Genomic DNA, 17,569 nt, shown 5'->3' with positions numbered 1-17,569 from the left:
GAGCAGCGGGTGAAAATACAGAAAGCAGAATTGATGAAGAGGTAAGCGATGATGATAATGATGAAATAAATATTGGGACTAAAGACAGAACAATAGACAGCATAAACAGAAGACGCAGAAAAACTGTACAAATAAATATTCAGCAAGTGCTTAAGAAACAGAAATTACGAAAAGAAGCAAAAGCAAAACTAAAAACTGACAGAACTGATCTAAGATTTTAGATTAAAAATGACTACAAATGATTGATGGTTTGTTTAAATTGGATTTTCTTCTGTTTGGATGGCTTGTTTTCTTTTATATTTCTAATGAACAACTTATGTTTGGTTTCAATTAATGTAAGAGGGCTGTCATCTAAAGTGAAGTTTGAAAATGTAATTGCTTTAACAGAAAAATGTGATATAATATGTATACAAGAGACTGGATGGAATGAAACGATTATTAATGAGTTTAAAAAATGTTGGGATGGGGAAATATTGTATAATAATGACCCAAATAAGAAAAAAGGCATGGCAATATTAATTAGAAGAGGAACAGGATGCTCATTTGATGTTTTATTTAAAGATAACTATGGAAGGATCTTAACTATTAAAATTATAAATAAGGGTGAAGAAATAACAATATGTAACATCCATGCTCCAAATCAAGACTTGGAAAGAGTTACTTTTTTTAAGAACCTAAGTGTCTTAATGAGTGGATGGAATAATGTTATTGTCTTAGGAGATTTTAATACTGTTTTAGAAAGGATAGATGTAGATGATTATATGGTTTATAGAGCAGATGTTGGAAGAAAAGAGCTGAAATACATGATTGAAAAACATAAATATGTAGATGTATGGAGAGAGAGAAATAGAGCCAAAAGAGAATACTCAAGAAGGCAGTGGGTGAATACAGTTTTAAAACAAAGCAGATTAGACTATGTTTTATGTACAAGAAGATTAGAATCTTTTATTTCAAAGATTTTTTACAAGATTTTTAGCTGTAGTGACCATGATTTTTTGTATGTAATGATGGATTTCAGTGGAGTTGAAAGAGGACCGGGTGTATGGGTGTTTAATACAGAGCTCTTAAAGAATGATTTTTTTAAAATTGAAATGGAAAATATTATTATTAATAGTGTAAATGATGAGTTATATGATGACGAAATAAGTGTGTGGTGGGACAATGTCAAATTAGAGGCCAAAAGATTTTCAATAGAATGTTCAAAGAAAATGCAGAAAGCTAAACGAGCTAAAGAAGCTATAACACAATTAAGCAATGGGAAAAGCCCTGGTTTAGATGGTTTGTCATCCGAATTTTATAAGACTTTTAAAGATGTTTTAATTCCAATTTTAAAAGATCTTTTTACTGCTATTTTTAAAAAAGGAGAGTTGAGTGAGAGTATGAAGAAAGGAATGATTAAAATAATTTATAAAAATAAAGGTGATAAAGATGATTTGCAAAATTATAGACCTTTAAGCATGCTTAATACACAGTAAAATTTCCAGAGTAAAATGTACTCAAATTGAAGAAAATTTTACTCTATAAAAGATAACATTTGGTCCCTATCTAGAAAGAGTAAAACTTGCTCTTTTAATAGAGTCATTTTTCCAGAGTTAATTTTACTAAATTTTGGGGAAATATTTTACTCTTTCATGAAATATTTGACTCTATTTTGAGTTTTTTTTTATTTACTCTCATACTATTTTACTCCATTGAGAGCTATATGAATTTGACTCTGGTATTTTTTTTTACTCTGTTCAGAGGAACTACAAATTTACTCTGCCAATATTTCACTCAGTTGAGAGCTATAAGAAATTGACTCTGCTATATATTTTTTTAACTCTGTTCAGAGGAACTTTAGGTTTACTCTGCCAAAATACTTACTCAGTTGAGAGCAATAAGAAATTGACTCTGCTACTATTTACTTCACAAGAGTTGTATGTTATCAAATATGAGTGAACTAGAAAAAATAATGCAGAGCTACTTTTTTTTTAATTTTCACATTTTACCCGTCAAAAACCCTTAAAATAAACTTGAATTTCAGAAAATAAAATCAAAACTGTTTACTCATGTTGCACCATTTTATTTTCAGGATCTTTAATATTACAATTTTATCATGAAAATAATATTAAATAAAATAAAAAACAAAATCACAGTGATAATATAACAGAGGAGACAAAGAAAAATCTAATGAAAAAATATGGTACAATAAGCAAATCAAAATCACAACCATAAGACATTGCAATGTCAAACAGCTTGTGCTGCAAAATATGCTCCATTTCCAAAACATAACGGGTTTCTATGATTTGTGCACATTTATAAGCATAAACATATTCAACTAAACGTTAAATGTTTCCAATGCAGCTGTAATAAAAAGGATTCTTGTTAAGTTTCTCAGCCAACTCAACACCAACTTTCAATTCATTCAAGGCCACCTTTTTTACCTGGACCTAGGGTTGCAATTGGAATTCGGTACCAATCAATATTTCAAAAAGGATATTTTCCGCTAACATTTGAGTGCTATTGAGCAAATTCTTAAACAGCACTGATTTGCCAATGTGTTCACATGCTCAACAGAAATGATTGTGATTGGCAGAGAAGCTCATCAGTTTACCGAACTCACCGCTGTTTACTGAGTGTAACCACAGACACAGGGACATTGGAGCGTTTTAAAGCCGCAATTCATCAGTGCATCGCTCATATGTCAGCTTATAGACAAACAAGCTGATCTACGTGTCTTTAAAACATTCCAGTATCCCTGTATCACCGTAACAGCGGTGGGTTTGGTGAACTGATTAGCTTCACCGCCAATAGTCATTTCTGTTGAGCAACTGAACACAATGACAAATCAGCGCTCAAATGTTATCGGGGAAATGGACGTCTTTAAAACTTCAGTATAAATTGGTACCGAATTCCAGTATTGTGACAACCCTACCAGGACCTAATTTCATTTCATTTGTAACAAATGTTTGCCAAATATAAGCCATTTGGCACTGGTTTTTCTTTGACAAAGTATTTGTTTTTAAAGATTTTTAGCTGCATTTTGAAAACATATGCTTTCCTGTAACAGTTGTCAAATTTTCTGCATACAACTGGACTAATGCACCATAAAATTATGCTTTGGCAACAAAGTATCATTTTCAGGAAACAAATGCTTAAATAAACTGAGGTGGTCCATAATCAAATGCTTCAAATAAATGGTGATTCCATTGGATATAACGGTAGAAAACATCATGTTGACAATCTGAAGCAATAAAATTAACAAATACCAGTGATGATCATTAGTGCATACAAGATCTCCAAACATGATGGGCAGGTAGAGCAGTAAACACCAGATATGGCTGGAGACCCTCTCTGATGCGATCCAAGTGCCCTTGAATACCGGTAACTGTCTGCGAAAGAATGAAATACAAGTACCAATGTGATTTAACAGAAAAAAGTAAAAATATAGCATGAACAAACACTTCAACTAGAGTTTCTGTATACATACTTCCAAGAACTCCAACAGATTATTAATATGTCTGTGCCATGTATAAAAATAAAAAAGCACAATTCTGAGTGTGGGTGTTCTTGAAGAATAGTTCAAGGTTATAGAGCTTAAGAAAGTGCGATTTGATCAGTATCTTTACCTTGACAAATGTCACAAGGCAATCACATGTATGTCCAGCTGAGATTTTTCCTGGTCTTTTGCGGCCTTGGCTGGAGGGTAGCAAAAGATGAACCAGTATCAGGATTGACAAATCACTGTCTCAGCCTGAAAAAACAGAAAACAAAATAAATTATTTTTAGGGCTTATAAATGAGTTTTTTTTTAGTTTGAAGAGATTGAATATACCCTCCTTTTTTATTTTCTCACTTTCCCTTGACATAACTTCACACATATATATATATATATATATATATATATATATATATATAAAGAAATACTTAAAGTGATAGTTCATCCACAGTAGAACATTAAAAAAGATTGTTAGATGAAGTTGTCTTCCATGACTATTCATATAATGGCAGTCTATGGAGATGGTGTTTCAAATTAAAAATAAACACATACAAATAAATACCAATTAATAACTAGTGCTCCTGACACAATGTTTTTGTGATGCGAAACAATCAGTCCGTATAAAAAATTGAGCATCATTTGTAATAAATTTAGCTTTATTCCACAGCCTGGTAAAAGAGATATCAGCCATGTGCAAATGTAGTCAGTTTAAAGTTCTGTCACTTTTGATTACAAAAATGCGAGGGAGCACGCTGGCAGGAGGTCAGATGATGCTGTTTGTTGATAGATATTGGTGATTGAATCACCACCTCTCACACATTTGCATAAAGCATAAGTAATATCTGTTTGACCATGCTGTGGATTAAATTTAGTAATACTTTTGAAAAATATGTTTATTACAATGTTTGAGAAATAACAATAAGACTAACATTAAACTTTATTTTCGCACGTAATAGCCAGATAATATCATGAGTTCAATATCAAGGTACATATTCTTTACACATTTAATTATTTTTCATTACGTTTAAATTTGATTAAAGGAAAGAGTATTATGTCTTTGTTACAATCTTGTTTAAAAAACGTAAATAAATAAAATGAAAAATCTACAGAATCGTGAATCATGCAGCTCTACATCTAGCACCTGTTTGTGTTATCGTGGCCTTTTCAGCCTCCCGTCAGATGCATCTTTCTGCAGCGTTTTAATCCTCCAAGCCAGGTGTCCACTTCCATCTTCTGGATTGTAGTAATGTTCCTATAACCAGAACATTACACAGATCTAGTAGTTATATATTTATAATAATAAAATAGATCATGTTTACTCTGTAATAAAAAATAAAATTATTTTTAGAGTATATTGTCCTCCTGAAAATCAAGAAGACTGAGAGGTAACAAGTACTTACATAACCAAGCCTGCTCCTCAGGTTTGCATATTCTTTCTTCAAACGTCGGGAAGGACTTGTTTTACACATAAACATAAACTAATTATACCCCATACACCATAAACACAAATTTATAAATTACCTTATGAAAAACTTACCCATGTTCATTTGTCAAATGTGCAATTAATATTTTGACCAAGTCATGTCTCCGGCTATCTGACAGACTTTTGGTACGAAAGTATAAATTTATGATCTTCTCTCCTCCAGGGCTGTTCTTAAGAATACCCTCAATCATCTAGAGGGGGAATATAATTTTAAGCATATATGAGAAATTAACAACTGATGAGTGTATAGTAGTTAAATATCTTCAATATTTAATCATTTTATATATATATACTATATATATAAAATTTAAATCAGAGGCTAAATGTGTAACTCCTACTTGGCCAAGTTGATGTTCTGTAGATCCTTGTTTTCCTCATCAACCTCTGTCTTTGAGTCATCAAAGACCTTTATATCCAATGTAGGAAGGTCAAATTTCCTGGCTACTAAAAAGACACAAAATTGACAAAGGCCAGCACACTTAAAGTAAGAGTTATATTTACATATTATAATATTATACACATATTACTTTCCCAAATAATTTTCAGAGAGAAATTTTCAGAGATATTATTATTTTATCTCTGAAATTTTCAGAGATATTATTAACGTAAATAATGTAAAAAGATGGATCTTACCACATTCCAAAATGTTTGAAATGTAAAAGTATTTGAAGAAAAAACATTTCATAATTTCTTCGCTCTGACAACATTGTTGGTGTGCATCCTAAAGAGACCAGAAAGACAACGTTAAATATCAAGTGATAACACAGTTAAAGGTTGTTCTTTAATGATCCACATAACATGACTGATATTTTTTATTGTTATTATTTTTTTTATTCAATCTAATACTAAAATTGCATCATATTCATTAAATGGTCATCTTAATATCCTGTTTAAAAAAAACAGAAAGCTATACACCCAATAGAATCTCATTCATTTTTATGTCAAAATAGATGCATTAAAAAAAAAGAAATGAACAGAAACAAACTAAAAAAAGCTTCTTTTTTACATGAATTTATTTACATGAATTAACCAAACAAAGTTACATATTAAATGTGTACAGGGTAACCTGTATACTATATAAAATTAACATTAAATTGCTGTAACAGCCCATTTCAAACCTTATCAGTCCTAGCCCTGCCCTTATTTTTTCTTTGCTACATTTGAGTTATGGTAAAATATTGTTCTTGTAAATACTTATCATTTCAGGATTAAAAAAAGAAATTAAACTACATGCAAAAAACACTGACAACTTTCAGATCATTATATTGTTTGAAAAAAAATTGAATTTTGAATTGAAACATCCACGTTCTGTATTCATATGGCAATGAGATCAGCGGTTAACTTTCACTCTTTATAGAGTCAAATACATGTGACCCACAGCTCGAGCAGCCCTTCGACTAGTTTCATGTTAGTGGACAAAGATTTGATAGACACTTAACTATTCTCACTGGCATCAACAAACAATTTTAATCTATATATTGGCAGAATTTGATTCAAGATTACTCTTAGTTCAAACACATAACGTACAAATGGCTTTCATCGATATATTTGCGTCTAGCGTTAGCTCTTTATAGAGTCAAGTACATGTGTCCCACATCTCGAGCAACGCGTCATCTAGTTTAACATTAGCAGGCAAACATTTCATAGGGACCCGAGTTAACTAGTTTCCTTGTTTTTAATTAACGTTCGTATTCGATTATATGTTTATCTTAAGGTCGCAAGTTCCCTGAAACATTTGAACGTCCGATGACCATTAGAAAGGCGTTCCACACGTCCGTCATAGTTGAAAAATATACACAAAACGTAAATATATATATATACTACTACTACTACTACAATGAATATTAAGAAATTGTAACCATACTTACTTTACATCCAGCAGAAGCGTATCTTTCCTTTGAATCCAGCGGCGATCGACAACCGTAACGACGTAACTTAATGGCGGAGAGTAGAAACTGCGCGAGAGTTTAGGGTAAAGTGAGAAACGTCACGACGTCCCCCAGACGCAGTTCAGCGAAGTGGACAGCAAAATTGTCATCTGTGCTGCAAATATTACGAGATTTTCACTGCTTTGCTAAGCTTAAAACAATTTAATCACAATATAGACTGTGTATGTTTAGGGAGCGTCTATAAAGTTCAACCCAAATTCGAAGAGACTTTCATTAATAAACCTGACTGTTAATTGTTAGGTCTTCATTATAGCTTATATTTCACGGCTGTATGACTGTAATTATATTATATTATATTATATTATATTATATTATATTATATTATATTATATTATATTATATTATATTATAATTGTAGTTCTTTAAATGTCCACAAATTGTATGATGTTTTCATTTAATTTTCATGTTTTACTTAATGGTACAGGAGGACTCTGGCAAGAGTGTCACAAATACTCTGTAAATTTGCTCTCACTCTACTGACACATTTTACTCTGAACACTCAAAATAGAGCAAAAAGAACTATTTTTGAGTAAAAAAATTATAACTCTGGAAAAATGACTCCGGAATTTTTCCTGTGTAGCGTTTCGGAAGTGTATTGCAGAGCAACAGAAACAGTGCGCAGAAGTATAAGTGCACGGCTAGGTGCAAGGCTTGCGCCGTGTATTACGCTGATCACTTGACACAGAAGTATAAACCAGGCTTTATTGTTCAACATTAACTGCAACATGTTTCTTCTGGTTTTGTTGGAGAGAAACTAGACAGAATGCCTGAGTCTAAAAACGGCAGCATAGCTGACCTTGGATTTCTGTCAAAATATGGTTTCAGTGCCCTTGCGTTCTTCATTACCTTACCCCAATGCCTGTACAGCCCAATAAATACATCCCAATCTCAACCCTTTTCTTTGCCGTTCAGCATTGTGACTCCGCCCCCTTTACCAGATTACCCATAATTCTCTTCTCCCAGATTCACATAAGTAGTGTATACTTTTCTTTAAGTAAAAATGAAACAATGTATAAGTAATTATTTTTGGACAAATCAATAACCTGTTCTGCTGACACAGCATGCACTCATTGGTGCCAGAGGGCTGATTGCTGGCAGTTTAAAGTTTGATGCCACCTTGTCGTTGCATGTCCAGATTGGTACACAGAAGAGTTCATAGCTGTTACAGCTATTCTTTCGCGGAGGCAATATCGTAGCCTATGAGGTCTATCCGAGGCGTGATCATTGCTGGTTGAAAACTTTACCCAATACCTCGCTGAGATGACTTGAAATACAGTCAGCTCTGGCAATTTTTGTCAGCCTTTTAGTAGGCTTAATGTTCTGTTGAAAAGGATAGCTGTGCTTCTGTTTCTTTAACATGTTGCAACTTTCGTTGAGCTCCTAAACATGCAGCAGGCTGGATTAACCTGTACCGTAACGTTCTTCAGAATGCAAGCAGAGTGCGTGTAAGAAACCTTCCATGGAAGCACCAGGCTGTCTAAAATGCTAAAGCAATTGAACGACGAGAATGGGATTTTAACCCACACAGATGGAGCACAGTGGATTAGCGGTCCATCCCTGCCGGAGGCTGGATTAACTGTTACCATGACATCCTTCAAAACGCTAAGAGGGTGCGAGTAAAACACCTTCCACGGAAGCACCGGGCTCTCTCAAACACCAGAGCAAATGAGCGACGAGGATGGGATTCAAACCCACACATGCAGTGCACAATGGATTAGAGGTGCATCACCTTAACTACTCGGCCACCTCATCAGCACAATCAATTAACTGTCCGTCGCTTTAACCACTCGGCCACCTTGTCACAAATGGTCTCGCTTTCCTGACGGAGGCTGGACTGTGGCACATATGTGTATATGTATGTTCTTGCAACTATTTTGCAAAAATATTCGGTAAGATGACGTTCAATTTTGCCATAACATGCTTCGAAGCACGAAGATGGTGCGAGTAAGATAAGTTCCCCGGAAGCACCGGGCTCTCTTAAATGAACGACGAGGATGGGATTCGAACCCATGCATGCAGAGCACAATAGATTAGCAGTCCATCGCCTTAACCACTCGGCCACCTCTTCACACATGTTGGCACTTTACCGATGGAGGCTGGACTGTGGCCCGTGTATGTTTTTGCAACTATTTTCGGTAAGATGACACTCAATTTTGCCATAACATGCTTCGAAGCACGAAGAGGGTGCAAGTAAGTTACCTTCCACGTAAACACCAGGCTCTCTTAAACGAATGACCAGGCTGGAATTCGACTCGCACATGCAAAGCACAATGGATTAGCAGTCCATCATCTTAACCCCTCAGCCACCTCGCCGTGCATATAGGTGATCTCCTAATGGAGGCTGGACTATGGCATATACGTATGTTTTTGCAGCTATTTTCACTAAATATTACATACAATTTTGCCATAAACATCCTTTAAGACGCTGAGAGGTGCAAGTAAGAAACCTTAGACAGAAGCAGTTGCCTCTCTCAAAACAGTGAAACTATGAGGATGGGACTTAAACCAGAACTTGCAGAGTACAACATACTAACATAAACACTCGGCCACCTCGACACTTGTACGCACAGCGTTGTGCTAGAGAAAGGATTAACTTTTGGGACTCGAATGGATGTTCTTACAGAAAAGATGAAGATAAAGGTTGTCATAAGGAGCTTTATCAGTAGCTCTGATCAGTGCCCCAGAGTTAAGGCTGATTTATACCTCGGCGTCAAGCTCACGCGTATGCTACGGCGCAGCCTACACGTGGTTGCATAGCACCTCGCTGTGGCCGTCGGCGACATTGACGCGCACGTCTCAAAATATGTAACGCATACGCGTAGCTCTGAGATTGGTCGACTTGGTAGCGCTGACGAGTGTGGGCGGAGGTGAGAGCCGCACGAGCGTGAAGCAGCGGGTGTTTAAAAGTGTGGAGTCCCATGAAGGAGCTCTGCATGGAGACTGTTGTTTTGTGTTTACCTTTTAATGAAAGTTGTTGCACGTCCACTGGTTCCTGCCTCAAAATGAGCGAATTTGAGCCACTTGCACATTAAGGAAGCGTTCAGAAAAAAACAAAACACCAGCGAAGAAACATAAACACCTACTGCCAGCTAGCGTTTCGGAAGTGTATTGCAGAGCAACAGAAACAGTGCGCAGAAGTATAAGTGCACGGCTAGGCGCAAGGCTTGTAAGTATAAACCAGGCTTTATTGTTCAACATTAACTGCAACATGTTTCTTCTGGTTTTGTTGGAGAGAAACTAGACAGAATGCCTGAGTCTAAAAACGGCAGCATAGCTGACCTTGGATTTCTGTCAAAATATGGTTTCAGTGCCCTTGCGTTCTTCATTACCTTACCCCAATGCCTGTACAGCCCAATAAATACATCCCAATCTCAACCCTTTTCTCTGCCGTTCAGCGTTGTGACTCAGCCCCCTTTACCAGATTACCCACAATTCTCTTCTCCCAGATTCACATAAGTAGTGTATACTTTTCTTTAAGTAAAAATGAAACAATGTATAAGTAATTATTTTTGGACAAATCAATAACCTGTTCTGCTGACACAGCATGCACTCATTGGTGCCAGAAGGCTGATTGCTGGCAGTTTAAAGTTTGATGCCACCTTGTCGTTGCATGTCCAGATTGATACACAGAAGAGTTCGTAGCTGTTATAGCTATTCCTTCGCAGAGGCAATATCGTAGCCTATGAGGTCTATCCGAGGCGTGATCATTGCTGGTTGAAAACTTTACCCAATACCTCGCTGAGATGACTTGAAATACAGTCAGCTCTGGCAATTTTTGTCAGCCTCTTAGTAGGCCTAATGTTCTGTTGAAAATGATAGCTGTGCTTCTGTTTCTTTAACACGTTGCAACTTTCGTTGAGCTCTTAAACATGCAGCAGGCGGGATTAACCTGTACCGTAACATTCTTTAGAATGCAAGAAGCGTGTGTGTAAGAAACCTTCCATAGAAGCACCAGGCTTTCTAAAATGCTAAAGCAATTGAACGACAAAGATGGGATTCAAACCCACGCGTGCAGAGCAAATTGAATTAGCAGTCCATCGCCTTAACCACTTGGCCACCGCGTCACATACGTTGACACTTTACTGATGGAGGCTGGACTGTGGCACATATGTGTACGTGTATGTTTTTGCAACTATTTTCGGTAAGATGACACTCAATTTTGCCATAACATGCTTCGAAGGACAAAGAGGGTGCAAGTAAGTTACACTGTAAAAATGATTCTGTAAAATTTACGGGAAAATACTGGCAGCTATGGTTGCCAGAACTTTTTTGTAAAAAATACAGAATTTTTCAGTAAAATTGTTTTTTTGAAAATTTTATTCATTACTGATGCAATGATCATTTAGAAACCTTTGAGTTAATTATTTATATTTGCAGAAAGCAACTACGTTTCAATTGGCATTTACTGGCATTAAAATCAACATTTTAAATGTCTAAGTAATATATCTGAGCAGATTGAGAACCATCGTACATCAGTTCACTACAAAAACTTTTTAAATATAGTCATTAAAAGCATTATTGTGTTCATGTGTGACTGTAATTAACAAACAGACTTTCACTGCATTAGTAACTACACAGTTACCTTTAAACAAAAGAAGATGCAGCATAACATCAGATTCAACAAGTTCATCTTGGACTTGCACACAGATGCTACTATCCTCCACAATGGTTATACAAACATTTTACAGTATTTTGCTGTTGTTTTTCCTGATTTTACAAAAAAATACTGGCAGCTGTGGTTGCCAGTAATCTACTGTTTTTAACATTTTACATTTGTAAATTCAATCTACAGAATTTTCCTGTTAAAAATACATTCCACAGTCTGTATTTTTCATCTTAAATTCTTAAATCGCAGAGCAAAATCCACACTAGTGTCCTCACTACAGAGGGTTGAACACTCAGACAGTGATGAAGTTAATGAGATAATTAAGTGTCTAATTAAAGGAGGATTAATAATTATTGATGAACAAGTGTTAACAAGCAGAATCACTGAAGGAAAGAACAACAAGACCAAATAACACAAATTACAGCCAAAATCAAAGATGAAATCAACTGAGAATAAAACTCTAAATAAAAATAATAATTAATAAAAATAATTACACAATAAAACTTTTATTTCTCAAGATCTCAGTAGAGATCATTAAACAACTCCACAAACATCAGGAGCTTCACTTATTACTGACCTCTGACTTTATTTCTGTCACATGAACAAAAGCTCTTAATGAAATTTCTGTTGTTCATTTGAAGTCACCATGATGGAGGACAGAGCCTGCTTCAGTCGGGATCTTCAACTGCTTGTTTTAAAGTAGTTTTTATTTTGGCTGCTGTAACTTATGGAGTTAATCACACTACATGTATAGCATGAAAAGCCTAAATAAAATCTGAAATTAAGTGAGATGAGATTAACTATCATATCATAGCCACCCTTGCCATCTTGTGTTTGTTGATTATTATGTTAAGTGTGAGAATTGAGTAATATGTGTAGTAGAGACCACTGGAGCTTCAGCAATCAATGACAATTTAACAGGTCTAAATACTCCAGTCATAATGAGAATGTTTGAACTATGACAACATTTGCAAACACACAGACATCAACAATTAGACTTTGAATCTCAATAATGGTGACAAACAAAAAAAATCAAATAAAAAACAACCCAGAACAAAACAAAACACTCTACTGAAATATTACACCCCAAAAACAAAATAAAATAAAGGCAAAGAAAGAAATGTTAAGAGCATAAAGCTGCATAATTTATTCATGCTGCAATGCATGCTGGGAGTTTTGTACTATGCTGATACCCAGCATGCATTGCAGAATGACTGAATTATGCAGCTTTTTTTTTTAAGCAACCATGGTTGAGGTTCATATCCTGATTCTTGATGTCTGTGTGTCTTAAATGAGCTTTCAAGGTATTCTGCATAAAACTCTAAACATTAATTCCTTCATAATTATTTGTTGACCCTTCTGGAAGCTGTATTACTGTCCCAAATAACACCGCATAAATTAATTTGAATTTTTTTTGTGACTTATGAAATCAACTCTGCACTAAGTACCTTAACGTTTTTATCACTTTTCTTGCTATAGCTGACAAGTTACAGAAACACAGTTATATCAGTAAGAGAAAAGGTTAAAGAGCTCAACTAATGCAGCCTCTGATCTCCATGATGGTGAGGTCAAATCAAACATTTTCAATAAAAATATAAACCTCTGTTAATTATCAAATATTCTTGCAGATATGAGAGAATTGAAGTCAAACTGTAATCAGTGAAGCTGCTAATGCTGTTATTTAATGGAGTTATTTAATCCTCTGTTAATTCAGGTGGTTTGGTGTAAGGCTGTGTCTGTAGTTTTATTTCTGGTTGTGTCCTTCTGTGATTGTGCATGTTAGCTGCAGGTGTTCAACATTTCACTTATTTGTGGTCATTCACTCCGTCTAGTGGACTAAACTAATTGACTAATTTAGGGACTAGTGAATGAGGGTGTGTGGTGAGATTTCAGACACTCTGATTAGTTTCTCGAAAACAAAGGTTAGATCTGTTACAGTTAATTTCCGTATGTTGTACTGAAATTACCTGTTAATCATTTAACAGGTTTTCACTGTAGATTTTACAGACATTTCTTACAGACTATATCTGTTATCAACAGTAATGCACTTTATATTCACGTCCTTTCTTTATATACTAGCTTGCAAGTGCTGCAACAGGGAGGCAGTGACTGAGGCAGCAGAAGAGCTATCGATGATGGGAGCTCTGTGTTATGTTTGAGTCTTAAAATGCATTTTTACAATTGTTTTGCCACAAATTTCAGAACTCTGCATCAATTTTCAAAACTCTAGACACAAAATTCAAAACTATTGCCAAAATTGTACGTTTTTGCAAAACACAGGTCAAAGATACTTTGTTCATTGAACTAAGATCACCTTTTCAATATAATACAATTAATCATCAAATTGATCATCAAACATCAAACTCAAACATTACATTTGAAATAAATATGTATTCATTTACTTAACATGATGTTATTATCAACTGATACAAGCTCTCAAAATGACAAATAACTGTTGCATTACTCTTGCATGAAAACTGATGTACATTATTACATGTTTAGATGATGAAAGTTTCAGGATAGATCAAATGACATCATTACCATAGAGGATGACCCAACTGAAGTCCAGTTGGGTCATCCTCTGTAGTAATGATGTCATTTTCAATAGATTTCATCTTTATTAATCCTTATTCCATATTTATGGTTTCTTTGTTCCATCTAGCACTTTTACAGACAATGTTTACATATTTGACACTACTGTACTATATGTAAGAAACCCCAATTACAGCAGACCAATGTCAGGCCTGGATTCACATTGACAGAAGGTTCTTTCCAGAATTTTTGAGTAATGAAAACACCACTGTGATGTAGAGAAGAACCTGTGGGATCCTATAGAGCTCTATGGCGGCGGTACTCTGTGCCAAAGTTAGGGGTCCCGTGACCTTTTGACCCCCTGTAGGGCCTTGTCCCACCTTCAACTTATTCAATGGAAACTCCATAGGTAGTTTGTGGTCATGGGTGGCTTTTTGAAGCAAATTAGCCACTGCAACCGCGGAACTCTGGGGCTTGCCCCAGGGCCTCGTGGTGCAACATATATGTCAGTTTGGGGCCAATCAGGTGCTGTCCACGAAACACCTGTGAAAATGAATGGGATAAGTTGAACATGGGATGCTCAGCCATTCTGCCCCTAAGGGAACGTTCGGACTCAGACTTGAGGTTTCGCTACTCTCTGGGGACCGAAAAGACTCCTGTGGCCTTTCGAAGCCATCTTGGAAACACTTCTCCCTGTGACCAAAAACCAAAGTTCGGTAGCACAAAGGGCGTCTGGCGAGTGTGTCTAGGTAGTCCCCAGAGCACGGCAGTCACGATGATGAGCACGATGATGAAGAATATGTGTTTAGGGTGATCGGGGGGGGGGGTGTCAACAGGCACTTTGCGGACAATAGGCAATCAGGGAATGAACGGGCACCCTGTGGACAATTAAGAGGAGGAGGGTGATGAATAGGCAGTAAGGGGATCAATGGGCATCCTGCGCACAATGAGGAAGACAAGGGTGAAAAACAGGCAGTCGGGAGGGGTGAACAGGCACTTTGTGGACAATAAGCAGTCAGGGGGATCAATAGGCACCCTGCGGACAATGATGGAGATGGAGGATCAATAGGCATTTAGGGGAGATATATAGGCACTTTGTGGACAAAAGGGTAGTCAGGGGGACTAATAGGCACTTGGGGGCAGTAAGGAGGACCCGGGAGGGGTCTGCGAAGTGCTTGGGCACCCCCAAAGGCGTTCATAGCTTATGACGACTTATGACCGTATGGCAAAAGTGTAGTCAATAGAATAAGTGGCTCGTGTCGTCCAAAAGTTGAGTACGATCCCTCGCTCCAACTATGCGTCATCTGGCAACTTATTAGAATGGGAAAATTTCCACAAACAGCCTAGGTTCCCTTATCAGAGGTAGACCAGAGAAAAACTGTGTTATTTGCAAGTTTGTCCTACGTAATTAATAACAAAAGAAAAAAATAGAGTGGGAGAGTTTAGCTGCGGTTAACACAGTGGGGTCTGAACATCGCACTGTGAGTGAATTAAAAAAGAAATGGTATGATATAAAGGTGCAGGTTAAGAGGAGAACAGCGGCGCACCGTCAAATTGTGCACCGAACAGGCGGAGGAACAGGGGATGCTGAACTAACACCCTTTGAGGACAGAGTTGCCTCAATTGTGGGCGACACTTTACTGTCTGGAGTAGTATCTGTGTCTGTGGGAGACAGAGATGTATTAGAGGAACACTTTGTTAGTGCGATATAGCAGCACCCCTTCCCTCTTATCAAGGTAATGCCACTAGCATTTCAGCTGCCCAATCACCTGCTCTACAACCGAGAGTGACCTAAATATGTATACTATGACCGAGTGCCTACCACACCTTGGAGCCTCATCCCAACCATGCTGTTTGTGAGGATGAATTATTCATGGGTTGACCAAGGTCACCTTGCTACAATATTTGTTAAGCGTATACGAGCATCACATATTATTTGTAAATTTATTGAATGGAAATGTTTGCGATTCACGTTTGCAAATTCATCTTAAGATGGTGCCTTTATAGCAATGTGCGTGCAGTTGATCGCTCCGATTACATTGGGAAAACCGGCAATCGCTGCAAATTGAACTTTAATGTTTGGCTGGTCAACTGCATGGTATGGAAACCTTATTTACCTGCTAGACATGCGGATGATCCCGTCCCATACAGCTGGCATTGCACTGCTCAAAGATACTTTGTAGTGTGCAATTTAAAATAATTGCCTCTAGCAGTCGCCTATGGAAATAATATAAACACACACAAGAAATGCACGTACTCAAGACATGAAGTTGGCGTGGACCAACGCACACTCATGTTAATTTCATTGTTAGTTAATCCTAATGTGAGCATGAAATCTGGCGTACGCAAAGTTTTTTGTGTGCAAGCAGCATTGATACATGAGGCCCCTGATCTTCAATGAGAGGCCATGTAAATCCTCTCTTTTATCTCTCTGCATTGGTTACCGCACGAGGCTCGTATCAAGTTTAAATCACTGGCACTGCACCCGCTTACCTCCACCTACTGGTGAAGGTCTACATACCTTCCTGGAGCCTCCAACCTGAGAGCGAGCGCAGGCTATAAATCACTTTCCAAAACCTTTTCATTGATTGTTCCATGCTGGGGGAATGTCTTCCCATTCCCAACTAAATGTAAATGTAAGATTCTCAAATGTAATGATTCTGTCTTAGTCTCAAAAAAAAAAAAAAACTAAATAACATTAATCCATGCACAGCACTATTCATTTACACAATCCAATTCATGAATTCCGAAGACAATTTGTGAATTAACAAAAACTGGATTTGTGAATTTAAGAGTTGTGTGCTACTTCAAAAAAATTCCAGAGATTAAGGAAATCACTAAATTTGTCCCTTTGGGGCAGTGGCTTTCTTTGAATACTACATGCGTTTATTGCAACCAAGTTAATTAATTGTTTTTTTTAACCCTTATAGCAGATGAATCCTTCTGGATGTGTCTGAAGTGTATGATGTCTGGTACTAAACAAAAGCTAGTGATATTTGCAATACATTGGTGTAAATGAAGAACTAGTATCAGAAACAGTATTTGTCTTGTAACATTTGATGTAAGATAGTAACGAACTTACAAGATATTTTACCACATGAAATTACCAAGCAGTCTGTTAATGACTTACCCCGAGCATAATGGTATGGGGCGTGGGCCTGCCCTCCATGGCAACTGCTCATTGGCAGACAGTGCCATTGTCATGGACCAAACCAGATCACTTAAAAACCTACTGCAACAGTAAAACTTTTCTTTTTGCATTTGGTTGCTCATACTCGCTGCTGCTCTCTGCCCCCTCTCGGAGACTGCACTGCCAAGTAATTGGGTCGCAAAGAACTTTCCATGCAACCTCTAAAAGTTTAAGAACCGCCGAAACCACAAAAAACTTCTGCAAACCAACTCTCAGCAGAGAAAAATCATATATCCCATGTCACAAAAACTGCTTTCTTTCATCTGAGAAATATCGCTAAGTTACGAAGTATGCTATCCATCTCAGATGCAGAAAAGCTAGTCCATGCTTTT

The 17,569-nt window shown here is 36.7% G+C and overlaps 1 long non-coding RNA gene and 2 other non-coding genes across 3 annotated transcripts; 2 read left to right on the top strand and 1 right to left on the bottom strand.

The window, feature by feature from the left end:
• Positions 1-2,628: 2,628 nt before the first annotated feature.
• Positions 2,629-4,938, bottom strand: LOC130222260 (uncharacterized). Its single transcript, XR_008836390.1, has 4 exons — positions 4,878-4,938; positions 4,619-4,729; positions 3,609-3,733; positions 2,629-3,371 (listed from the first exon to the last, which is right to left on the bottom strand). It is a non-coding gene; the product is annotated as an uncharacterized LOC130222260 (long non-coding RNA).
• Positions 4,939-8,079: 3,141 nt separating this feature from the next.
• LOC130224169 (U4 spliceosomal RNA) lies at positions 8,080-8,220 on the top strand. Its single transcript, XR_008837241.1, has one exon. It is a non-coding gene; the product is annotated as a U4 spliceosomal RNA (small nuclear RNA).
• A 2,342-nt stretch (positions 8,221-10,562) lies between these two features.
• LOC130224199 (U4 spliceosomal RNA) lies at positions 10,563-10,703 on the top strand. The gene has a single exon (XR_008837268.1). It is a non-coding gene; the product is annotated as a U4 spliceosomal RNA (small nuclear RNA).
• Positions 10,704-17,569: the final 6,866 nt, after the last annotated feature.

This window comes from Danio aesculapii, chromosome 4 (genome assembly GCF_903798145.1).
Source record: "Danio aesculapii chromosome 4, fDanAes4.1, whole genome shotgun sequence".
NCBI lineage: Eukaryota > Metazoa > Chordata > Actinopteri > Cypriniformes > Danionidae > Danio > Danio aesculapii.
Note: the sequence above shows the minus strand (reverse complement) of the source record. Positions and strands in the feature narration are given on the sequence as shown.